Genomic DNA, 26,215 nt, shown 5'->3' with positions numbered 1-26,215 from the left:
CGTTTTTCTAGAATGACACACATATGAAATTAAATGTTTAGTAGTATATATTATTAACACGTTCTATTAAAAATTATTAACGCTAGCTATTCTAACTTATAATAGAAATACGAAAAAGATATATATATATATATATAAAAATTATATAGAAATATAAACGAAGAAATATTATTTCAACCGTTAATATCCTGATAATTTACTGGATAATATTTATTTTTCTTATGTTACATGTTACTTTAGACTCATCAAAGAGTTTCAATGTAACTCGTGTTATTGCTGTGTATTTAACGAGATACATTTTCTACTATTCAAATATTCAATGAATAATATTCCTTCCATGTTTTTTCAGTATAAAATTAATATCGTACGCCTTGACACCTTCTTCGTGCAATCGCAACGAAGAAAGATCTTATGACTAATTAGTCAAATCAAGAGAAGTAAAATATCAGTATCTTAATATTTAAATAATTTTTTTTTTTTAATCAGAAGAATGTAACAAAGCTGTTTTGAAAAATTTTCTTTTTTTTTTTTTTTCGTATATAATTAACATAAAATACAAAAACACGTTTATCTAAAATTTTATCGTACAATTATATCTTGGTCAAATAAAGCAAGCGTACGATCGTAGCTTTCCCAAAATTCTTCAAATATATACGAAATTCAACAATAAAATCGGTAATAATCATCGCTATACGATGTCATCCAAAAGAAAGATAATCATTATCTTTCCATGGCACGCGATCTCCACGATCTCGCCAATAAATTATCGAAATTGATAACAAGCCTCAACACCTTTTTTTATTTCTAGACCGCAATCTTTCCCGAAATAAAACAGGCCTTCTTTATTTTTCTTTCTTCCAAATTCACAGTTGTAAAAGATAATACCTCACAAAGAGTATTCCGAGCCTAAGATCCCAAGATATTCGATTTCTAAGCAAAAGTTTTTACACGTGAAAATAAAACTTTCTTTTATTTTTTTTTTTTCGAAAGAATCGAAAAAGTAAAGAAAATTTCACGGGATTAAGAATTAACCCCGAGAAATTATTAACATCGGCTCAAATTTATCTTAGACAGAAGCTTGAAGATTAAGATTTCTAAAAAAAAAAAAAAAGAAAGAAAGAAAAAAAGAAAGAAAGAAATTAATATCCTAAGCAAAAATCCACTAGTCCACACACCACGTATACAGTGATGCAATTGTCATCGTGGCATTGTTGGTCGCTCCCCTAAGAGATTATCAGATTATCCTCTCTACGTGCATATCTCGGATGACCGTGGGGCACACCGAAACTTGTCGATCCGTACAAATTTCAAGGCCTGCATGAGGCGTCGTACGAGAGAACACGTGCGTCGTCCCTCCAAGGTCGCGATGGTATGATCTCTCCGCCGTGTCCTTGGGCGGAATAGGTGCGAGAGGCGAGACAGTTTGATACGGTTCGTCGCGTGGTTGGCTGAAAAAGTTGCATCGAATTTTCTTTTCGATGGGGGATCTGGCGAAGACATTTGGCGATTGGGTGAACACGAACGACGTCGATCGAGCAAGAATTGGATTATTATCTGAATAAATTCCAGAGCGTTGTGAAGCGAAGAGGGAATGGAAATTTCGAGAGAAAAAATTTCTGAAAAATAACGAGAGATGAAGTGATTAAAGGGGGGGAGAAGATAGCGCAGAACGACGAATTCCTTCTTAAAAGCTTAAGCCTGCGAGGCTATTAAAGAATCGGAATGGGAAGATTCGAAATGATGAAACGTTTAAAGCGCGAAATGCAACAACTGGGATGACTTTGTGCTCCCTATTGTTTGGCGTATAATTAAATGGCACAAGATCGTGGCACAATATGTTGCAGTGGGATAGTATCGATTACTTGGTCGCGGTTATATATTTATGGACGTTTTATTATAGCTCGCTACGTTGGAATTACGTATGGAACGTGTATACGTATATACACTATTATTCTACGTTGTTGAAAATCTTGTCCCATCGGTGGCTCGTATTTATTTTTATCGCCCTTTTCTTTCCTTTTTTTTTTTTTTTTTTTTTCCCCTACGACAACACGTGACACATATTTCGTGGAGCGACGACGGCCGCGCAATTCAACCGTAAGTGAAATAGGTCGATAAAGATCAGACAAGGTGAGACGATTAATTCGGTAACAAAGTCGAAGTATTTTTATTACGACCGGCTACCTTGCTCCAACTATTTCTGTGAAAATCATAGATCGTTTCGATGTAAAACGCGTTAATAATAAAAGCAAAGTTCAAACTCTAAAACGCAAAACGAAGTATTGCAATTAGCCGAGAGACGAGTCATATTTTTTTTTCTTTTTTTTTTTTTAATTCCAATTCCAAGTCTTCTAATAAGCGCACAATATTTACGATCCGTGTAATGAAATCTCGATTCACGTTTCACTAGACGGATTAAATTACACGAGTTAATAATAATAATAATAATAATAATTGAAAATGAATCGAACGAGTGATCTTTCAACATTCCTATATTCGCATCGTAAAATTTTACTTTAGCACTTCACTAGAGTCTAGTTTCCCCTAGAACGAAAAAACACGAGCCAGTTATATCACCTTACCTTAAACGCACGTCTCCGTGTTCACGGAAACGATAGATATATGAACGGTTCGATACAAATCGTCCAAATCCAATTCCAATTTCTCTGCCAACAAATCTGTCAAAGGATTAATTTCCCCTAGGAAAAAAAAAAAAAAAAAAAAAGATATAATCACCGATTCTCGCTCAACGATTGACAACGATTGATTTCCAAATTCCAAAGAGGGGGAGGGAACGCGTATCCACGCATATCCACCAAATTGAGGTTAATTTCCCCGAGAAAGGAGAGCTCGGCTCACCGCACGATCTATCCCAATCGACAGGATTTCGATTTCGGTTTCAGAATCGACGCAGCGGGTCACCAGCGATGGTAAACGATTATGTGTACCGCGTTGGTGGTGGTGGTCGCCGATATATCTGTATACGTGTCCGTCCCAGCCGCCCGTGACCACGTGGCCTTGTCCTTGTACGACGTCGACGTGGAGCGTTCCGTGCCACCGACACCCGTCGTCGTCGTCGTCGGTGGAACCTTCCTACGGCGAGCCGTGGCGGAGAGAAGAGAGACGCCCCGCGGCTAAAGCCCGATTTACGCTGCAATTGTAATTGCGGGTGAGCAACTGATCTGCACAGGTTGCAGCTTCGAAAGGGTCGAGGAGAATAAACGAGATGTAGAAAAGTGTTGCGTTGTGATTTATATATAAGGTGATATCTAACTTTTCGAGCAAACAGACAGAAACGATTTTGTTCTACGCGTTAAAACAAAGTGTGAATCGAGTATCTGAGATGGTATATCTAATTGGACTTACTTGGACTATCTCTCCCTCGGATCAAATTTTATAATTGAGAAAAATACTCGTCTCGGTTCGATTATATATTTTTATTTCCAATTCGGTTGGGGACGATCTTTGAGGAATTTTTTTTTACGACGCGCGTAGGCGGGCCTTCGATCGTGGACGACGATCCAAATAGGCGGACGTTTTTTACGCGGAAACGGAGGTGCCGTTTAACGCGGAATCACGAGTTAATCCGTCTCTTGCCAACGGAGAACTGCGTCATCCGTAACTGTAAATCTTCTGCCCGTCGATTCGGCGCGACCTTCGAGAGGCCCGCTAATTGTTTTTCGAATGAAATCGTTCCGGAGGATTAACGCGTGTTACGCTCCGTGTTGATATCAACGTTTCGATGTATTCCATCCCTTATTGTAATTATCGTAACATCATAACTTTTTCTAATTTTCAAATTTCAACTATGAAATTAAGATCATATTTTCGTTTGTCCAATTTTATTACGACCAGGGAATAAAAAATGGAGTGCATTATTCAAAATATTTAGAAAACAATCGAGAGAAATAATTGAAAAATAAAACATCCAATTTCCATCCTCATCGATCGTGAATATATAACGCCACCATTTACTCCCGCAACATTATTCGGAAATGAATAACGCACGAGAGAAGAGGAGAAGATCGCTTCTCTTATGCGCAACGTTATGCAATTTGATTAAACACTTCTCGAAATCAGGGGACGGAGTAAGTTTCCTTGTGGGAGGAGGGTCGTGAAGATGTTTAGCTGATTCGTATTTTCGTTCGCGGTCTCAGATGATCCATCGTTCTTGTGTCGAGGCTGTCGAGCTTCGAGACCGCTGATCGGGCAAAGTTTGAAGAAGATACGTTTCACGGCTACGATTTCTTACGAGCGAGTGAAGTACGTCACGCGCTTATTATTACAATTATTCTTTATCTGTATTATCAACGACAGACTTCCGTTCTCTCTCTCTCTCTCTCTCGAAAAAAATAAAAATCTCTGAACGATTCTACAAATTTATTATTTATAAATTATAAATAATTGTAATTGTTTTTGCGTCACATGTATTAAAATAAATTAATTCTTCTCACTTTTCTTCTTCTCGCTCTTTCGCGAAGGAGAAAAATTCGATAAATGTGAGATTCGTTATGTAAGCTTCGCTATGTACTCCCGATTTATGGTCGCGTGGGTGTGAAATTAGAACATTTTGATTAACACGGTCTCGCGTTATATATCTTTCAATAAAAATACCTTTCAACAAAGCCAGAGAGATAGGTGAAGTATAATTTGACACAGATACGTTCGCCAGATGATGACTTTCCTCGTGATTAAATAATATCACAAATCGAATACAGAGGTGTAATAAAATAATTTAGCCTTGTTTCATCGGCTGAAGAGGAATTACATTTTGTTTAGGTATCGTTTTCCTTCCGGTGACGTAAATAACATTATCACGTTACATAAAAGTAAGCTAAAACGAGAGTAGAATATTTTCGATTCCGCTAGAGCAGGGTCGTCGAGGAAGCGTAGCAGAAGCCACTCGAAAGCCAAATTTCAAGAAATCGACGCCAAATCAACGCTTAACCCGCGCGACGATACGAACACGCTTGAACTCGAATCAATTCGGGTCAATAATTTAATAAACGATCGACTCGAGCAACATCGAGCAACCTCGTTATTACCGTCATTCCAAGAAACGAGCGAAAACAAAATCTTATCGCGATAAATCCCCCACTCTCCAGTTTCGAAAAAACAAAAAAAAGAAAATCCACGAAATCGACGAAAAATCGATCGCGATCAAAAATAACGAGATCCCGTTTGGCATCGTGACTCGGCGAATCGCTGACTCACGACACTTGCACAAATCGTCGAAACATCCTCCCACCAACCAACAACGCCTCCCTCTCTCTCTCTCTCTCTCTCTCGACCTCGCGGAATAAAAAAGGAAGAAGAAGAGGAGGAGGAGGAGGAGGAGGAAAAAACGAAGAAGATCAAGATCCACGTGGATTTCGCGTGTGCGTGCGTGCATCTAAGCCGGGAGAACACGTGAGAACCAGTCCGGATCCAGTTCTCCCTATCGGGAGTTGCACGGTTGCATCGATCGGCAGCCAAGGCTGCGTCCCATTCGGGCAAGGCCAAGGTCGTTGGCTGGCATTGCCGGCGAGCGAAGGTGAGATCGCAATTTCCCGCACCGGGCGAGGGTTGCGCGGAAAGTGCAGCCGGGGTCATGGGCGACCCGACGGGATCGAACCATCGCCCGTTCTTGGCATTCGCCTGGATCGATGCACAGGCGAGGGATGCGCGCGGTTTATTACACGGTAAACGTGCCAATTCGGTTTCGTTTCGAACATGCGTTCTTTTGGATGGAATGAAGCGTGTGTGTGTGTGTGTGTGTATAGGAGAAGCGCACAAGAATGCAAAAGTAATTCTTATGTTTCTTGGAATTGGGCGATTCGAATAAAAATGGAAAAACTGATTCTGAGCATAAGCATTGATTATTCGAGATTTTCTTTTTATATCGTTTGAACAAGAATTTCCCACGATATTATATATAATTTGTGTCGCGGAAAATGGCTGGCAAGAAGATGTGGAAGTAAATTCTTTTCATTCCTTAATCGGAGGAGGAGGAGGCTTTACGTGTTTCGGTGTTCTTCTCTTAAAATGGACTCATTTTAATCCCATGAAATTATTCAATTCAAACCTGGACATTCGTGCAACGCTTGTTTCCAAGAAATTAAATAGATCTAGTGAAATCGGAATTTAAAAATTTTTTAAATACTCGAAAAAAAAAAAGAAATTCGAAAAATTAATCGAGGTAAAAAAATTTTTTTATCCAATCCAATCCTGTACGGAAGCGAAGAAGGGATAAAGATACGAATTTTAAAAATAACTTCAAAATCGATCTTTATTCTGAAAAGAACTAACAAACCGAACGAGAAACGAAACTTCGAGGAACGTAATATCCGTCCTATCGTTCGGATATCAGGAACAATGTTGCGCAATAATGACCATCTAGGCGATGATATAATAATATTGCAAACAATATTAGTCAATAGGACGTTTCCTGGTTAGATAATGGCGGCAAGGTTACGCGAAAAGAAGCAACTCGCGCGAAGGTGTTGTTAAAGCCGTTCGAAGTTGACTTCAATCTAATCGGCTTATAATACGAGACTGGTTGCGGTCGGTTCATCTCATCGTACACCTAGACATTATTTAATTGACTCGTGTATCAACTCGCGCACGCCCTCGATATTTTTATCCGCGATATCATTTTCAACGTGATAAACACCGCGTAAATTGAATCGAAATCGAAGCGAAAGTCGCGAAAAAAAATCGCTCGTAACGCGATTTTAAAACACGTTTGGTAAAACGTATCTCGCCCTTGTGTCGCGTTGTTACGCGATCTCGTGAAATTTGTCAAATCCCACAATGTAAGACAATCGTAAGAGTTGTATATATTTTGTTAAAAGAAACACGCGCAATTTTATATAAAAATTCAGTTGGTTAGAGAAATGTGGTTTGAAAAGTGTTGCAATCGGGTGCAATCTTTTATCTTAATTATTATTTTTAGTATTATTATTGGTATTATTGGTCGTATTATTACATTAGTATTTTCGTCAGATGTATTTTAAAACTTGACAAGAGGAATTATATCGACCGATTTTACAAATAGAAAATTATATTTAACTCCTCGTCTTATATCCTCTACGATCGTTCCATTGTCATAGGTTATGGTCGAGCTTGCTACGAGTAAGAGATACGTTACAACGTTCCCCGATTTCTTTTCGAGTCAACGCTTTTTTACTCGTCTTCTTCTTCGTATATTCGATTAATTATCGAATATATATTATTTCAATCTCGATACCAATCAAAAATTAATCCACGAAATAACCACCGTTCGTCAATCTTCGTTCACGCATCTAATCTTACCTTCCTAATTATCCTCGATCAATAACATCGAAAATAATTTTCCGCAACCATCCCAAATCTTCAAATTAATCGCGAAAACTATTTCTCCTTTTACGCTCTAAATCTAAATCCTCGACCGTGCATGCATCAACGTGTACCAATAAAAATCCAAGGCCTCGGCATTGTTACCTACATCGAAACATCGATACAGCGACTTTAAATACTCTGGTCGCCCGCTTAAGCGGTACATCACCTTTTAAAGGAGATGGAATCGACTCGAGAGGGACCTGTGGCGAGTTTTCACTCTCCTCTGTACAACACAACGACACACCGTCTGGCACACGGTCAATAATGCACCCACCGTGTGTGTGTGTGTGTGTGTGTGTGGAGGGGCCGGCATGTAAGCAGCCGTCGCATACTGAAATATTTTAGTCTTATGTTTCGTAGTTTCTGTTGGCACTCTGGTATCAAGGACGAGCGCCTTCATTCTTGACTCGGGCCGGAAACGCGCAATCTTTCGCCGTTTCGATCATTCCAACGGTCGTAACCTTGTTTCCTCGAAACAAGCGTGGGAGGGAGGGGAGGGCGAGGAGGGGAGGGAATGGAGTAGAAGATGTTAATTGCCTTCCTCTACGATTGTTGTTGTTGCTGTTGTTGTCGTCGGATTGCAATTGTTAATTGGCACGTTCCCGTAACGATCGATCTCATCTTGTTGCGTTGTTGAAATTGTTAACACCAATCGCGTCACCAATTTATTTTGCGAATTAAACGCGTTTATTTTTTGTAACGAATTATAATTATAGTGCAATTCGACTTTGTTGCTTTGTAGTTCTTTTTCTTTTTTTTTTTTTTTTTTCTAATAGTTTTTTGAATAGTATTCTTTCGTTGAAAATTTATTCGTGTTGTAATTTTTAATTTATTTTTGAAAATGCAAGAATTTTTTAAATTTTCGAATTCGATGACGATTATTAAATTATTTTCTTTTCTCTCTCTCTCTCTCTCCAGTGAAATCACAATATTATTCTTTCATCGATATCGATCAAGATTCAGAACGATAATTCTGGTATAAAATCGAACAAAGGAAAATTATTCTTTACAATTTTAGTTAATGTAAAAAAAAAAAAAAAAAAAAAAATCGAAATGGCACGAAAAGTTTATCAACTCTATAAAAATGTTTCCTGCTAACCTGTTACCTTGATCAATATCGTTATGCGTGGAGGTGCGTGCATCATTAAAAAAACGAAGTTAATTACTTCCGGCTTGAAAATCGTTCAATCACGAGTGACATTTAAGAGAAACAACCTTCGAACGTGTTTTTGCAATTTCAAAGCCTTGGAAGTTGGTTTCAAAAAATGAAATTTCTCGATCGAAAATATTATACGAATCTGAACGTATCCAATTATAAATCGAAATCATTAAATTATAATTACATAAAAATTAATTGGAATGTTAAATAAAAAATTAATACGATTTACATTGACTTTATATTATTACAAACATTATTTTGAATTTAATCGATAATAAAATTTTGTACCAATCTTGCTACGACCTCCTACTCTGACAACCCACGTGAAATTAAAAATAAATGAACAAATAACGATGAATAATAATAAAAAATAATAAACTTATGGAGTATATCTATCAAAATGAAGTAATAAAACTGAATCACTAGTTTCACTAATGACACCTTGTGAAACAATAACCTATGTAATGAATGATAAAAAAAAAAAAAAGAAATAACAACAAATATATGATATAAAATAAAATAAAATGTGCGTATTATTATCCCAAATTACCATAATCTCAAAATTTCCTCTATAAATTTTTAACAACTTTAAAACCTACATTTCCATTTCTCTTCTGTAAAATGAATTAAATTTCAAAAAGATTACCTCGCTCACTTCTTCAAATTCCGTAATATCGATCTCTATTTAAAGTCGTTTCCCTGTCCTTGGAATTTCTACATGTGGATGAATCTCGCAAGAAAAGCGAATTCTTTTTCTTTTCTTTTTTTCTTTTTTTTTTTTTTTTATCATCAGATGCCGTCGAATGTTCGCGGTTAATTGACGTCACGTAATTCGAGCGAACTGCGATCGATGGTTTGTCGCGAGGCATAAAAACGATTTATCGATCGCTTCTCGCGTCATCGCACCACGTGTCACTGGATAATGCAATTTGCCGCAAATAGAAGCCACCGCGATAGTCTATTATTCTATCGTGAATCACTTTGCTACGGGTGCATTAATTCGATGGACTTTCAGAATTTCCATGGAGGGGGGATCTTAGAATCGAAAGACGAAAGACTCTCGGAATAAATTGTAAATCGAATCGTTTGCCATTACATATTTTTTGGAGAAAAATTAAAAGGTGATCGCGTTAAAAATAAGAAATTGAACGTTTGTTAAGAATTTGTTTGTCGACAAATTCCAAAATCGTTGTTACTTTGGAAATAAAGAGAAAGAGAGAGAAATATATATATATCACAATTTTCATCGGAAGATCAATCAAGAAGCGAACGAAAATTCGATTCAAGGGTCGAGTCGAGTCGATCTTTGATCTCCATTAAGATTCCCACTAAGATTAATGGTAAACGTTTTTGTCAGCGAAGAAGCCATTCAGACGATTTGTCAGCGATTCAATGATAGATTAATTTCGCGGTCGCCTATTTAGATAGAAGGTGACGCTCGTGAACGTGAAGTTTGCAAGGTTTCCACTCCTTGACTATCGTAACTGATAACTCGTTTCTCAATTTATCTCTAAAAATAATTGTTACATCGAATAACCAGCGATACCAGCTTATATAACACGAATCGAAATGTACTCAGAAATCATCCTTCCACTACGTTGATCATGAAAGACATAATCCAACGAAGAACGAGAAACGAATTCTCCAAAATAATTCGAAACCGAAAAAAAAAAATTTCTGAAACTCTTCTCGACGATTCATTGAACAACGTTCCATCCGAGTTGAATCGAAACCGAGTAATAATTTCTAAGGATCGATCGATGTCCTCTTGCCGATGACAAACGAGGAGGATACTCGTCGAAAAGACGAGCCAAGCCGCTTCACGTTCCACGACCGTAGAGTTCGTATCCTTGACACAGAAAACACGATGTGGTCTGACCCGAGCAAAGCGGTTGTTCCATTTGCGATTCAAATATCGGAGGGGAGGAGGAGGGGGAGGAGGACGAGGACAAGAATGCCACCGCAACGAGGCGAGCGTGGTCGCCGAGGGATCACGACGAGACGACGTTTCCTCCTCTTCGACAATCGGCCATCCACCGAACCTCTTCTTTTCTTCGTTTCCTCCCCATTCTCCTTCCCCGATACCCACTCGTCATTGACCTAATTTCCTCCCTCTGTCTCGGCTAACACGCCGAGATTTTTCATTTCACCTATTGTGGCGATGTGCAATTTGTGGCGGGCCATCGATTCTCGATTCTTGGCAAGGATTTCCGGTTCCCGTTGTGCGCGTCGATCGTGCGATTCGATCTCGGGTTTTTTCCCCCTTTTTTTTTTTTTTTTTTTTAAACTCGTCACGAACGATGACGAGTTTCGATCGTTTTCAATAGATCGATAATTTGGAAGGTAATATGTTTGGGAACGCTTTCTTTTAGATTTTTTTCTTAAATGCATTCCCTCGTTGCTTCATTACCTCGTTGAAAAACGAATATTAATCTACTCAATTCCAAAGAGTAATTATGTATGCCTTGCCTGACCTCACCTCAGCCATGAGAACATGTAAGTAGCAATGCATTAACGGTCGACGCGTTAAATGTGTATTTCCTGCGAATTGTAAGGAATCGTTGATTGTGTTGCGTCGCGTCGATCCTTGACGACTCGAGCTATCATCGGTGAGTGGGAACGGAGTGTTTATCGATTGGAATCGAATTGAAAACGTGTACATCGTATCGGTGAAAATCTTTGTAATATTTTTGAATTGAATCTCTCTCGTGTTGAAATAATAATAATAATAATAATAGTAATAATAAGAGTTAATAGAAACATTTGTTTCAATGAACATTCACCGTATGAATGGAAAATTTTTTGAAAGGATATAAATTTATTCCGGTTTATTTCGGAATAAATAAAATTAAACCTTTCCATTCCGTTCCGTTCATTAACATTCTATCAAACACCGATAAAAATTAAAATACGCATTAATTCAACAAGATCCAACACAAATACGCTTTTTCTTTTTTTTTTTTTCAGTCAATTCTCTCAAAATTTCCACAGGCCTTCCTTTCTTTTCTCGTCTTGAAAACTTTTTCCTCCTCCTTTCTTTCTTTCCTTCTTTCTTCAAATTGCAATCGACTCTCTCTCCCTCTTTCGAGCCCTGAAACGGGTCGATTCCACGAGAAATTCCCGCGTCAACAACAACTTTCTCTTCTCTCCCCCCCCCCCCGAGGAGGAATGATTTAAAAGGAGGGTTGGCACAAGCGGTTGCGCAAGTGGCACGGATCGAAATGTTAATTCGAGTCGCGCGTATGTATACGCGATAAACCGTGGTTTCTGGTGTGAGCGATAACTGTAAACACGCGGTTGAATGGCGGACGAGCGCGTGTGCGCGGATTAACCTTGATCCTTGCGCACTTGTAAAATTGCACGCGTTCCGCGCACCGTGTAAAAAAGGTCGAGAGGAAAAGAAAAAGAAGTGGAGGAGGAAGAAAAAGAAGAAGAGAGGAAGGAAATCGATCGATGTTGCCATCCTTGTCTCCCAATAATGTAAACTCGGCTTTTTCGATGATGTTAAACTTTCGAAATGAAATTTTTTTTTTTTTTTATCTCCTCCTTTTCTTTCTTTTCTTTACGAGAGGATGATTTTTTTTCGAAGATGTGTTTTCCGAGACATAACACTTAAAGAAAGAAGTTATCAAGGGATTTGAAGAGGATTTGATTGTGCAACGAGAGAGATTTCTCTGAGATTAGAAATGTATATATTTGGGTATTTAAGGGCCGTGTTATTTTTCTTTTTTTTTTTTTTTTTTTGGATGTGGAAGAATTGTGATTGTATAAATATGTGTGGAGCTTGTTTAACTTTTTTTTTTTTCCTTACGAATTTTTTGCTGTTTCTCTGTGCCGAAGAATAATATATTTCTTTTTTTTTTTTTTTTAAGAATTCGTTTCTTTCGAAATAATGGATCGCTAAATTTCAGACAAATAAATTGTAGACAGTTTACAGCCTTTATTATTATTATTATCATTATCGTCGAATCATATTAACATATGATGTTTTTCCAGAAATTTTTTATCGTAAAATAAAAATAAAATATCGAATCGAGTACAATCGAGTTTTTCTTGTATGGGGGTTGAAACGTCTCCAAACATTTTAAACATTTCTATATAACGCAATCCTTATATTCACCCTAATTAAACCCCCCTCCTCCACGAACGAAGAAAAAATATATTTCTCCAATAATAGATACGTACAATAATTCTATGCAAAACATTCGTTCAATGAAATTTCCGACGAAAACGTAAAATTGTTGGAAAAAGAGTTGGAATATTTGTGACAATTCTTAATTCGAATTTTCGTCCAACGTGACCCAATGTTCCCAATGCGTGGCCTATTGTTAAAAACAATTATACAAATTAGCTGAGGAAGAAGTTGGGATCCGGGGCAAGGTTGGCTATAACGGGAATTAGGCGAATTATCAACGAATTACTCTCGTCACAATTCGTCGTTAAATTCTCATTGTAAATTTTTGTTTAAACTTTACGAGCTTTTCGACGAGGAAGAAGTAGTACACGTGTTAACGTGTTACGACGCACTTAATTCTATTCTCCTTTTAGGTACATTCTCAATTGCCTGTTATATGAACCGTATGAACCGTACAATAACAATACCTAAATCAATTACATAATATATAATGTATAATATTGTTATATTATGTAATATATATATATATATATAGTGTCATCCTCCTCTATTCCTGAAAACGTTCAACATCGATTCTAAATTTTGCCGCAAATATAGAATTTTGATTTTGAAAAATTTAAGAAGAAACTCTTCCCAAATGGGAGGAGGAGGGACGTTTTAAAAAGACTTTAAAGATCAAGGAGACGGACGCGAAAGGGAATTTTGAAAATAAAACACACAAAGTGTAAAAAAGAATCGAAAAAGGGGGAACCAGTTTAGCATTCTTAATTTTATAATTCAAATTACAAATCGATTGTGGTCACGAAAAAGTGATGATCAAGATAGCGGAACGAGCAGGAACAACGATCGAGAGGAGTGAAGGGATATACAAGACGACCCTGAGAATGATGAATTCCAGAATATTTTAAACTGCTGCCCCCCCTTCTATCCGCCTCGATATTCCGAAATTCCGACATTTCTCGATATCACTCGATTCTTTCTTTCTTTTTTTTTTTTTTTTTACTTTGTCCTTCGAGCACCTCAGACATCTGACCTCATAGTACCCTTTAAAAATTCGATCTTCGATGAAAAAAGAAACGGTTCAAATAAAGAGGAACTCGTTAATCTCTTTCCTTGCTAATTGATCCTAAATTAATTTAACCTTTATCGACGATTTTTGTAGTGTAGAAAAAAGTTCGAAGGGGTTGGAGATCAAAAGATAACTCGTGATTTCGAGAAAAATTATTTGAAAAATAGATTGCATTCATCGAACGCTACGTGCAACTTGTTGTTAATGTAATTATTGATCGAACTATGACCTATATCGATAAGATGTACTCTTTTATCTTTCACTTGGATTATTTACTAATTGAAAATTTACGATTTCTTGCCTTTTTTTTTTTTTTTTTAATAACAACGATATTAATACTTTCCACCTAATGGAAAGAGAGGAAAATCTTTTCTCCAACGAAATATTCCAATATTTCCCTCGATTTCAATTATCTCTCTTTCTGTCTCTCTGGAATTTAAACGAAGTAAAAGACAATGGATAAACGTGAGTCGAAGGAGAGATAAGAATCGCGCGCAAACAGTGTTAAATGATCGTCGACCTCGTTGCAGGAAACTGAACTGGACTTCTTGCGTTGGGCGCACGTTCAATCGCGCGTTATCTGGCCAATTAAAATCAACCGTTTGACGTTTGTTGCCCTAATAATTCAGAGAACCGAAGGCGGATCCAAGGTCTTGCGGGCGGTTGCCTACTCGCAAAGAACAATGCATTGATTTCGAGCCCGCCCTCCCTCCCCCCCCCCCCAAGGTTGCCATGAGCGTACCCTCTTCCTCTTCTCCTTCTGCCAGAAGCCTCTTAGAAGAGCAATTCGTTCTTCTGTAATTCGATAGACGAATAATCATATAATGATAGCCATCCAATTCCATTTCGTTTCGAGTAATTTGAAACAAAAAAAAAAAAAAAGAAAACGAGTGAAACTCAACTTTTTTATAATTAAAAAGAAACGGAAATCTGGTAAATTTGATTTACCGAATCCGAACGAACGAGTAGAGATTCGAAGCGAGAGAAGCGTGGAAAAGAAAATATATAAATGTGTAATGCGAACGAGAGGACGTTCGTGCTCCTTTCTCACGTAGGATCTTTTGGAAGGAGGAGAAAGTAAATATCGCGTTCAAAGTGTCCTGAATTTGAAGGGAGGGGAGGAAGAATAAGATGTTTGGCATTAGCGAGTTTCTTTAAGGCTATGTGCTCGTTCCGAGGGAGTAACAGGTGGAATTTGCGCGAACTAGGATAAAAGAAAAACCTGTGCAATAAATGATAGAAATTAAAATATAAAACCATTATAAATAAAGTTGATTATATCGTTGAGAAAGTAGGAAGAAAAGAAAAAGCGCGTAAACGTAAGAATGAATTTAAAAATTTATGATTACGTTTATGACGATCAAAAATTGTCGGAAAAAAGAAGGGGAGGAAGGGGGGAGGGGGAGGGGGAGGGGGAGGGGGAGGGGGGGAAACGAAAGCGGAAGAGGAAAGCGTAGTTGGCAAGGATGAGGGCTCTCTTTCTCTCGAAGAGAGAGAAACGATCGATTGGTATGAATCTCGCCTCCATCGTCGATCGATTCGTCGGAGTGGAATTCCTGCGGGCAGATAGACGAACGCTGCGAACGCTGACTCACCCGATTATCCAAGAGCAAGAGTTGAATCTCAATTAAAGAGTCTTGTCGTCGGTCAAATGCCCGGCCAGCTGTGCGCCTCTCTCCTTTCTTATTCTTATTTAGAATCCGTTTGCCTTTGTGCTCAATTTCAATCTCGTTACACTCGTTAATTAATTTCAATCATTTTCTCCCGAAAAGTTTCTTATTTCTTTGGCTCCGTGTTTTAATTTGGACAAACATCGTCCAATATTTTTTCTCAATTTTCGTTCCAACATCTTCGAAGAAGAATTTCGATCTTTTCATTATTATTATTATTATTATTATTATTTTCTACACGTACGGGCAAAACGAAAAGTATGTAACGAATTTTTTTTAAGGGGGGGATTCTCGAGAGGAGAAGTGATGGATAGAAGTGATAGGAATGGCCACGTTCAGAGGACGCATAGGACACGGTGAGTCAGGGATCGTAGGATGAGTAACGTGACTCATATTCGGTCGCTGTGCGGATAGGAAAGGAAAATATTTTAAGATTATCGTTTGTCGTTTAATCAGATATAATATAGCAATATTGTTAGGAAAAATTTCAAACGTTTATAATATACACGTGTAACAACCAACGATCGCAACATCGTTTATAATATGGATTAAAAACGATAAGAAACACGGGTAACTTTCTAATGTTGCAAAATATACGTAATATCCTTCTAATATATATTGCCAATACACACTTCTCGATAATAAAAAAAAAAAAGAAAAATAAAATTCGAAAATAATAACGTTGCACGAATATCATGTTATACATACTTTTATTATAAATACTTCCAACACCAAATATGCACGAGTTACGGTTAAGCAACATTAAAAAAGAAAGACACGTTATATTTTTTTCTATCCTATCGGGTAACAGCGCAAGAGTTGCGAAAGAATTCCAAGAATTCTTTTCTAAATATTTCGATGTTTCGAATTTTAACAAACTTCGAGAAAAGACAAACAATAATCTATTCCGCCCAGCCTCTTGCATAAGAAGGAAAACACGTATTGCTCGCAACGCGATACGACATAACTCAAATTGTCACGGCCATGCTTATGACTCACCGAGCCCAGCCAAAGTGCAAAAACTTAAAATACAGAAGGAACAATCATCATCGAGGCATTGAACGATGCATTTTCGATGAGAAGCTAGACAGAGAGAGAGAGAGAGAGAGAGAATTCCAGCCCTCTCTCTCTCTCGCGATTTACGCGATCCATCGATCGACGAGGCAATTAAACGACGAACGGGCCGAGATAAATTCGGATAAAGGCGGCGGGAGGAAGAGGGGCAGAAATAGCGAGGTTACGATCAGAGACACGTGCGCGAATGTGTAACGAACGAGCGAGCGAGCGGGGTTCAACGAACCGCGAATAACTTTAACACGTGGTTATATTAGGAGTTTTGTTTACAATCGATGCACTTTCCAACGGCCGTTCAACAAAGTGATTCAGTTTCGTTTCGACGGCGAAACGAGGCGATGGAAACGGAATCTCGTCTCTTTTGTCGAAGAAGAGAGAGAAAGGAAAAAATGGTGGCGATTTTATCCTCCTTCTTACACGATAGCGCGGTAGAATGGTTGGATACATACCATTCCATTTATGGAAAATTTAAACGTAAATACGTAAAAAGTGCAAATTGCACGACGATGCAAAAGACGATTTGAGAACTTTATCGTTAGTTACACTTATTCAAATCTACCTGTTATTCACATTATTAAATTCCTAATTGTTTATCTTTATAACTAATTATCTCTTCTACATACTCGTATCATCTTATGTAAGTATCAAGATACAAAAATACTTTTCCCGCCCCTCCCCTATTATCCTCCAGTTGCGTCGAGACATCGATTTTCATAACAGCAGCATCATCGTTTATAATACGCGTAATAAACTTAAACTAAAAAGAAGAACTGAAAGAACTTGCTTAACGAATTGTCCAAGGAAACAAATAATAATAGTAATAATAATAATAAAATCGACGCGGTCACCATCTTTTCCATTACACTTTTCAAATCGCTCGTTCGTCTTTCTCCATCCGCTCCGATCAAAAGAGACAGGTCAAGGTCCGTTCCTTCGTCATTGGTACCTTGCGGATGGGTCAAGGCTCGATCCTTCGTTTTTTTCATTTTCTTTCCACGGCATCGCCCTTTCTCGACCAATCGTTTGTTTGCCAACATCTCGACGATTTTTGAAAAATGGCTCGCGTGAGGCAATCGCGTTTACAACAATTCTTCGAATTCTTCGTCAAGGTCCAACCAGCTTGGAACCACTTGCACAGGCCAGTGATGGAACGACACAAGGTCATCGACACAATTTCAAAAATTACATAAATTAATACTTAATGGATGGATGGGATATGGGCGCGAAGTGGCCGGGCCTTGTTTGAGTTTACGTTGGGCAACATCCGTGACTGTGTGGATCCGAGCCGGGTTTACTTTGACGATTTTGTGATAATTTTTTCGGTTGCTCGGGTCGGTGGAGAAACGTAGGTGATTGGAATTTGCTTTCGAATTTACCTGTTTAATATAACGTTGCTCGATGCTAAGTCTTGGAATCTTCTTGGCATTGGATCGAATCTTTTTTAGAATATTCGTCTCTTCGAAGACGGTCGACCCTTGTACCGATTCTTCTTCTTCGACGATGTGTTCATTCATCATTCACGTGATTTTCTCTTCCTTCTTTTATCGAATCACTCGTAATAATTTCCAATCCGTGGAGATATAAACGCGAGATATTCTTTAAAAAACTTCATCCATACCTTCGCTCGTTTCCAACGAGCGAGAAAAGAATGGTTTAATTTAAAAAGATAGATCTTTCCCCCGCAAATTCCCTTTTAACGAGAAAAATTCGAAGCGGAAAATCTTCTTTCCACCCCCGAGTTACGTAAACTCGGTTGGATAAGGAACGGGATATCCTTATCGTGGGCGTGGATCGTTCCGAAGGACGTTACGCAATATTCCCATTCGACTTTTTATCCAGATATATCCGCCACACGGTATATCGTGATTCGATTCAACGACACGGAACACGCCGTCGTTGTGCACGCATCACAAGAGGATCGTATAATTTAACGGTTTAACAGCCCTTGTATACCAGTTATTTTTACGACCCGCGTCAATTTCAGCTATTTAGAGGCTGGCTGTAACGAGCTTCTACTAAAAACTCTGTCGTCTCGCTCGAATTTCAACAACGGATGGAACGCCATCTTTCAAAATCTCGATTCGCAAATTTCTAAGAGTGCATCCCCCTCCTCCTCGAGGATCCTTCCTCCAAAACCTCGAGGATCTGATCGGGATTTCGAGGAGATCGTGGACAGCCGATTCCAGCGCGCGAACCGTCCTATTTTTAGACGTCATTGACATTTGCACGTAGACGACACGTAGCTCCTCGCGAGTCGCGTGTGCGCTCCACGCCCACGCGTGCCCTTCAGCGGTCCTCCACCTACGATAAGGCGGGGAAGGTAATGGAACCCGATTTTCATTGTTCCCGATTTTTCGCGCGCTATTCTTAGAGGAACGGGATGCGTAACGATAATCGAGAATAATTGTACGAACATTGCTCAAGCATTTTTGGTTCGCTGTGGATGCGAAGATTTCTCGCGAAGAAAGGGGAGAAGTTGCAGTCCTTCCAAAATAACTTTGTACGATTCTTCTTCTTGAAAGCAATAAAAAATAAAACAAAACCCCTCGCAAAGAAACGATCCGTTTCCTGGAACAATGGAAAATACTCGCGGAATCCTTGGGGAAAAAAGAAAGAAAAAAAACAAAAGATGACTCCAAGAAGCGGAGTCACCGAGCAAAGTCGTCATCGATGGATCGTTAAACGCCGCAGACGTCGCGCTACTGTAAACCCGCGAACTTGATTGTCCTGTTTGCCCGCGTAATTTCTCTCGAAAGTATACCTCTCTCTCTCTCTCTCTCTCTCTCTCTCTCTCTCTCTCTCTCTCTCTCTCTCTCTCTCTCGTGGGTGGTTTACGAGCGGCAGCCCGATCGAAACAATGCGTCTCGAATAAAAAGGTCGGTCGTCGAAAAGGCGGGCGGTGAAAGTTCAGAAAATATATCGAGACCAGCCTAATTTCGGCCTCTCCTTCGCCCCCGCGGATCCGGTTTTATCGTCATCGGGATTTTCGGCTAACTGTAAACACCGTGGAGAGGCTTGTTGACGTTTCTGACAGCTTTATCGAAGAGTTTAAGGGGGAGGAGACAATGGTCGAAAAAGCTGACTCGTATTCTTTCTTAAGTCTTACTCTCTCTCTCTCTCTCTCTCTCTCTCTGTTTTACGTTTCGTTTTTGCGAGGAATCGACCACGAGAGCGTTTGGAGAGGGAGGAAACAAAGAAGCTTGGCCGCTGTTGGAGCACTCGAAAGGGTTATGATTATCGTCGATACGAATTATTTAATTGTTTGTCGTGGTTAGATCTGAAACGAAAGATTCTGAGCGAAGATTTTGTTAGTTGTAAGCCACGTCGTGGAGTTTATATTAGACCAGCATCGAGGTTTAATGTACAATGTACGCAATTTGAGCCGGTGCAATTTTCTTGGCTCGAGAAACACGGTTGCTCTTGATCCATTTATTAGACGGCCATGAGAGACATCTTGATCCGAGATGAACACAGTCAGTTTTAGAAAAGACGATCTCGCTATTCTTACATTTTTTTTTTTTTTAAATAAAATCCTCTATCTTTCCCGATTTTCTTAAAACTGCTTATTACTTTTCGTAAAATTATTAATCGATTTCTTCGATAAAAGGATCGAGAAGAGGGGAAAGTTGTTCGAGTGTCGAAGAAATGAGTGGATGAAACGAAAGGATAAAGGAGGACGAGTGATTCCAAGGCGAATGAACGTCTCGTCTCGTTGTCGCAAGGATGAAGGGGGTAGGAACGAGTCGATTTCTCGCTCGTTCGCGCGTGAAATCCTTTACTGTCGCCGATGAAATTGAAAGGCTCGGGAGAATCAAGTGGAAGAATATCGATCCTCGGCGGAACTTTCTAATCGTGTAAAAATTAATCACCGCGGAAATCACAATTTCCCGCGACGCTCGACCTTTCGACGACCATTTTCGACGATGAATTTGGAAATGTTACTCCTCTCCTCTCGTTGCAAATTTCGTAAATTTTTAATTTCCTTCGTTTCAGGAATCGTTATTACGATTATTATAGTTGCGTGTCTCATCGTTTCGAACGCTTTTATTATCTTGGCCATTGCGGATGAAACAGAATATTAAATATCCTTTTAAATATCCAATTTTTAAAATATATCCTCAAATATCGATTTCAATTTCGAAACCGTGTCGAAAATATACAAAAAAAATTTTCTCGTTATCCTTCTCCATACAGTTTCAACACTTCCTCCAAACTTTCCAACGTTTCCTCGAGAATGGCGAATAACGACGAGGATCGAGCGTGGGCGAGTCGAAATCCCTATCGTCGCGGTTTCACTCCATAGAAATCTTGGCTCGGTAAACTCGAGTAAAGATATAGGCGGTGGAACAGGTCGACCCTTCCCTCCGCCGAATCTCAAGACTCATCGTTCACGTTGAGACACGTTTTGGAAGGAAGAAAGTTTCGCATTGTCGTTCGAACGGTATCACGGTTGGGGCACGGTCGAGGCACATCGCGGAGGCGGCAAAAGTAATCTCTTTACTTTCACCGTGAGAGCCATCTCATCGTGCAGTGAGAGTGGAGAAGAGAAAAGATGGATAATCGCACCGAATCTCTCGAGTGTACACTTCTGTTCATAAATAAATATATATATATCGATGTATAAAATTGAATATTCGTTTCGAATAATTTTTTTTCAAAGATACGATAAGTTTTTGCAAAAAATTATGAAAAGACAGAGAAATTTTTCGAACTTTCGACCGATAGTCATACATATTCAAACGAGAAAAATAAGATTAGGATGGTTAAGAATCGATAAGAGGACGGGTATGCTGGATGTATAATCCAGTGACTCTCGATTTTTCCTACTACGTTCGAAAGTTGAACCGGAGGCTGTTGCTCTATTTTCCGATACTCGGATCAAAGATTGTGAAAACGGAACGAGAAAGTTTTCGATTTCTCGTCTTGTAGTTGTAACACGTGTTTACTGCATCTTCGAAGAGAGGTGAATTCGAAATAAATTCGATTTTTGAAAAAGAAACAATTGGGAAAGAATTAAAAAATTTTCATTCCATCGATCATTTCGATTGAAAACACTGGAATCGAGTCAAAAACTCAATCCCCCTCTAATCAAAAATCTCCGCCCCTTCCTTCTTCTTCCTTCTCGCGACGAGATGATAAATAAGAAATAAAACACGTTTCGTAACGTTGACAAAGGAAACGTGTGGGGAAATATTACTCGGTTCGAGGCTCAAGGGTCAACTGGTTCACCCTCATTAATTGGAGCAAGGCCCATGAAGCTAATTAAACTCAATTTCCACGTTCTCGCGCGCGCTTCTGTTTCTCGCGAGTTTCACTTCCAACTCGATCGCGAAAAAGGGAACCGAGAAGAAGAAAGAAGCTTAAAAACGGCGCGTGGTAATTAATACGTGGCCTTGACACGTGGTCCGATTATTCGTGGCCGGCATTGTGGCCGGCCACCAATAATTACAGATGGGAACACGAAACGTGTAACGATTCCATCGTCACCGCCTCCGTCCTCGTCGTCCATCCTTTGCGAGACGATGATTGATTCGAGAGGATTTTTCTTGGAAGGGGAAAGAGGAGCCGTAAGAAGAGAGAAAGAAAGATTTTGGCAAGGGAGAGAAAAGAGAGAATTTCACCAAGAGGAAAGGGGGAAAGTTTCGATTTCGTTTCGTGATCGTTTGTCGTGAACAAATTAAACGGAAATGAATTACGATGCGACGTAATAAGAGATATAATCTGATTTCTTTCTCCCTGAAATCGTTTTAGAAATCGTTCGTGTTTCATCGATTAGAAATCAAATATTTATTTTCTGTATCATCGATATTTATATATTAAACTATTTTCTCGAATGTTGAAAAATGTCGTTTTTTCTTTTTTCTTTTTTTTTTTTCACTTTTCAAAATTTCTTTCTCCGTTACGGACTGTCTGCTAATCATGCGTCCACCGTGGAACGCGCTATGAATCACGCCTAATCTGTTCCTCCACTTCTGTCTGCGTTCCAATGGAAAAAAAAAAAAAAAAGAAAAAAAGAAAAAGAGGAACGTAAAAAGCTCTTGTGATGAAATATGAAATACGAAGTCCTTGAATACTCGAGAAAAGGCCTCTCAAGCGAGGCGATAAATCCTCGTCGTTAATTTTTATCAAGGATTCGGTGTTGGATTAAACGGTGTTCGAAATAAATAATATGCCACAATTTTATTTCTCTTCTGTAAAAACATATTTGACCACGTCTCTCGCCTATACAATCCCGGCATTGCAACGAGGAGAAGAAACCACTTAAATATTTAACGCACGATCGTTGGCATTTTACCGATTTCCTCGTGCCAACTTGCTGTCCGAATAATTAGGTGTAATTTTGTGAATGTGAATGCTCGGAAGCGATGCGTAAAAAAATAGTCGGAGGAAAGTGTCAAAATTGTTTTAAGTGTTAAAATTTATCACGTATGAATAATTGGTGAAAATTTACGTTTCAACGTAATTGTATACAATTGGTATTATTTTTAAAAGGGACGATAAAATTTTAAGTTAAAAAAAAATAACAATCGTACATAAAAAATTGTTGTACTTCGTCTTAAATTGTTAGAGATGGAATAAATCGTACGAAGAAAAAAAAAAAAATTGATTAAAAGTTAGTCGATAAAAATTTCGTCCATTCACATTTTTCTTTTTTTTTAAATATTATTTTATTCGAGGCCTCGAACCGTAAAAAATTGTTACTTCGTTTTAAATCGCAAGAGATGGAAATACGAATAAATCGTACGGAAAAAAAAAAAAAAAATTGATTAAAAGTTAGTCGATAAAAATTTCGTCCATTCACATTTTTTTTTCTAAAATATTATTTTATTCGAGGCCTCGAACCGTTCGACGCGAAGCCACGGTGACAAATGAGCGCGTGTCGCGTATTCGCGGTGTTTATATACGATCGGTGCGCGCGGAGGTCGCGCGGAAACACAGGAACGCGCCGCGCTACGATATTGCTACGAAAAATTTTTATATTATTATATTATATTATCGATTTAATTCGTGATATCTTTTCACTTTGTAAGTACAAATTATATTGCAAAAAAAAAAAAGAATTACTTCCACACAATTTTTTGCGACAATAAAATGTAACGATTCATAATTTTTTCATAAATATTTACGTGTTTACTACTTCGTAACAAAACAGATTACGAAGTGGTTGTTATAAGAAAATAAATATTCCAGTGCAAGATTAAAAAATAATCAACAGAATACTTTTAATACATATTATTCCGAATATAAATAAATTTACTTTAATAATTTTACTTATTTCTTGAATATCGTTTTCGTGAATTGAAGAAATTAACTTTCATACAAAATAATACTACAACCATTCACGCGCCGAATATCGATTGCACCAATGAACCTTTTTTTTAAAAAAAAAAAAGAAAAAAAAAAAAGGAAAATTTCTAAACGAACATCCTACCGAATACAACCTAAATCGATCGATCTTTTCGAGAAGAATTTAATTTTAATTTTCCGAAAAAAAAAAAAAAAAAAAGAAAAAAAAAGAAAACCTATTATCGTCGTACGCACGATGAAAAATAAAATAAAATCTCGGGAATAATGTTGAAAAATCCGGTAAACTAACCGTAAACGAGCGAACGAAATCCGATTACGTAACGAGAAGGCGAACTCTCTGGGTAGGATGGTGGCACTAAATAAATCGGTTTATCGGGCGTCGTCCGGCAATTGGACGACCTCGAAACAGTGACAGTGGACGTACACGTACTCTGTCAGGGTTGTCAGACAATTTGAGAGACGCTGCTGCCTCCGCCTCTCACGTGGTCCACGTGGTGTCGGCACACGCTTTCACAACATGGCGACGAAAGCGGTCGTTCACCCGGACGGGACTCGTTCGCAGGTTGTGTAACATGGTCGAAACAATATGTAGGTCGCGTCTAGTTTGTCCCGGTTTGTCGACGCGAGACTGATTACGTCAACTGGTGGCTGACGCCGGCTAATGCTCGAGAGGAAAAAAAAAAAAAAAAATAAGAAGAAGAAAAGGAAGAGGGAGGGGGGGAAGAAAAAAATACCGTTAACGGTACATTCAACAGTTGGACGGTGTTTGTTACGCCATCGTAGCAACCCTTCGAGCCCTTTAAACTTTCACCTTTTCTCTTTTGCTCGATGTTGTTATGCAATTTTAAATTTTTATTGTATTGGCGAACTTTTTCTTTTCTTTTTTTTTTTTTTTTTTTTTTTTTTTAGAGGAATTCGTGGCAATCGAAACGTGAATTATTTTGAACTTTCACTTTTTTGTTTTTATTTATTTATTTATTTATAATTTCAAATTTTCGCGCGATTTTATCGAATTATCTTTATTATTGGCGAATTTCGCGTCGAAAAAAATTTGTAATTTGAAATAGTTGAAGCGGAAATATCTAGTTCCAAAAGAATTAGAGAGATTTATTGATTTTAGGATGGAAAGTTTTTTAGATTTTTAGATACAGGATAATTTTCGCAATTTTTCCCCCTTTTCTCTCTCTCTCTCTCTCTCTCTCTCTCTCTCTAAAACTTCGCACAAATTTTCGCTTACGATTTCATTAATATTTCGCGTTTATGTCGCTATCAGTTTATTTTGCTCTTCGATCCATCAAAAATTACTAATTTAGTTTTCACATTTTTACAATTTGTTATTGTAACATTATTTCCAATTATTACCTCTAATCGCTAATCTATTCTCGGAGCTATTTGCATTATACACGCATCGTCCAAGGTTTTCTTAATCTCCTCCAAAATCTTCTACATTTTTTTCAAAGACATTTATCATTCTCTCTCCATCAACGGAAAAAATATTACTTGAAAATAAATAATTATCCTTTCACGATAATTACGTTTCGCGAAATGTCATCCACAATCCGAATCCGTCCTGACAGTCGCACAAATTCATAAATTCATGACAAAATAATAATACAACCAATCCAAATATTAATAAACTTGACCGTGTATCAATATCATCATACACAATCGTGAAACAAAATTCCCAAACAAATTCCCGAAATTAAGATTAAAGTTCGTTCACGTTCGAAATTTAATTGCAAAAAAAAAAAAAAAAAAAAGAAATCAAAGTTAAATCTTTTCGCTAATCGAGCAAAAAGAAAAACAACAATTTCAACGATAAATAAAACAATTTCATCGAAAGCATTAACATATACATATATATATATATACACGTATATAAAAACAGGTTTCCAGGTGAGGAACGAGAGGAAAAGCACTTAATAAATTGATAATAAACGGATGACCTTGTCATGCGTAGAATTGATAAGAATTGTAACGTCACGTATCACGGCCTTGCGCATATTTACGACTCGTGCAGGCCTTGCCACGATTAATCGTTCGGCAATTATTTTCTCGAAATTGCCCCTCGTGATTCACTTCGAATCGATTATTATTCGAGCTTACGAATCCCTCTGTAACATCTGTTTTCACGATCGTCTCGATAAACGTCTGATCGATGATTACGCGAGCAAAAATAATATACATCCTCTTCGTTTATCGTTTTCAGGCAAATTTCTCTCTCTAACCTTTTTTTCTTTTAAAAAAAAGAAATCGAAACGGAGTAGATCCTTTCGAAAGATAAAAATGAAGAAAAGCAGGGGGGAAAAAATTTCACTTTTCCATCCTCGGATGGCTGGGAGAGCTTAGACGGTTTCGCAAGCAAACTCTCTCGGTTGCGGGGGTCAAGGGGGTCATCCACGCCTCGATCACCCGGGTTGGAGCGATTGCGACACCTTTCT

The 26,215-nt window shown here is 38.2% G+C and overlaps 1 protein-coding gene across 14 annotated transcripts in view; it reads right to left on the bottom strand.

Moving 5' to 3' along the window:
* Positions 1 to 26,215, bottom strand: part of LOC105736854 (uncharacterized) — a 108,484-nt gene that overhangs the window by 24,276 nt on the left and 57,993 nt on the right. Inside the window, exon 9 of one of the 14 annotated variants that reach the window (XR_015292661.1) lies at positions 2,860 to 3,151. The exons of the other annotated variants lie outside the window; for them this stretch is intronic. The gene's annotated coding sequence lies outside the window, so the exon portion shown is untranslated. The remainder of the gene's footprint in view (positions 1 to 2,859; positions 3,152 to 26,215) is intronic. 14 annotated transcript variants of the gene reach the window in all.

This window comes from Apis florea, unplaced genomic scaffold (assembly GCF_048593485.1).
Source record: "Apis florea isolate Af1SG1 unplaced genomic scaffold, ASM4859348v1 contig_3184_pilon, whole genome shotgun sequence".
Classification (NCBI taxonomy): Eukaryota; Metazoa; Arthropoda; class Insecta; order Hymenoptera; family Apidae; genus Apis; species Apis florea.
Note: the sequence above shows the minus strand (reverse complement) of the source record. Positions and strands in the feature narration are given on the sequence as shown.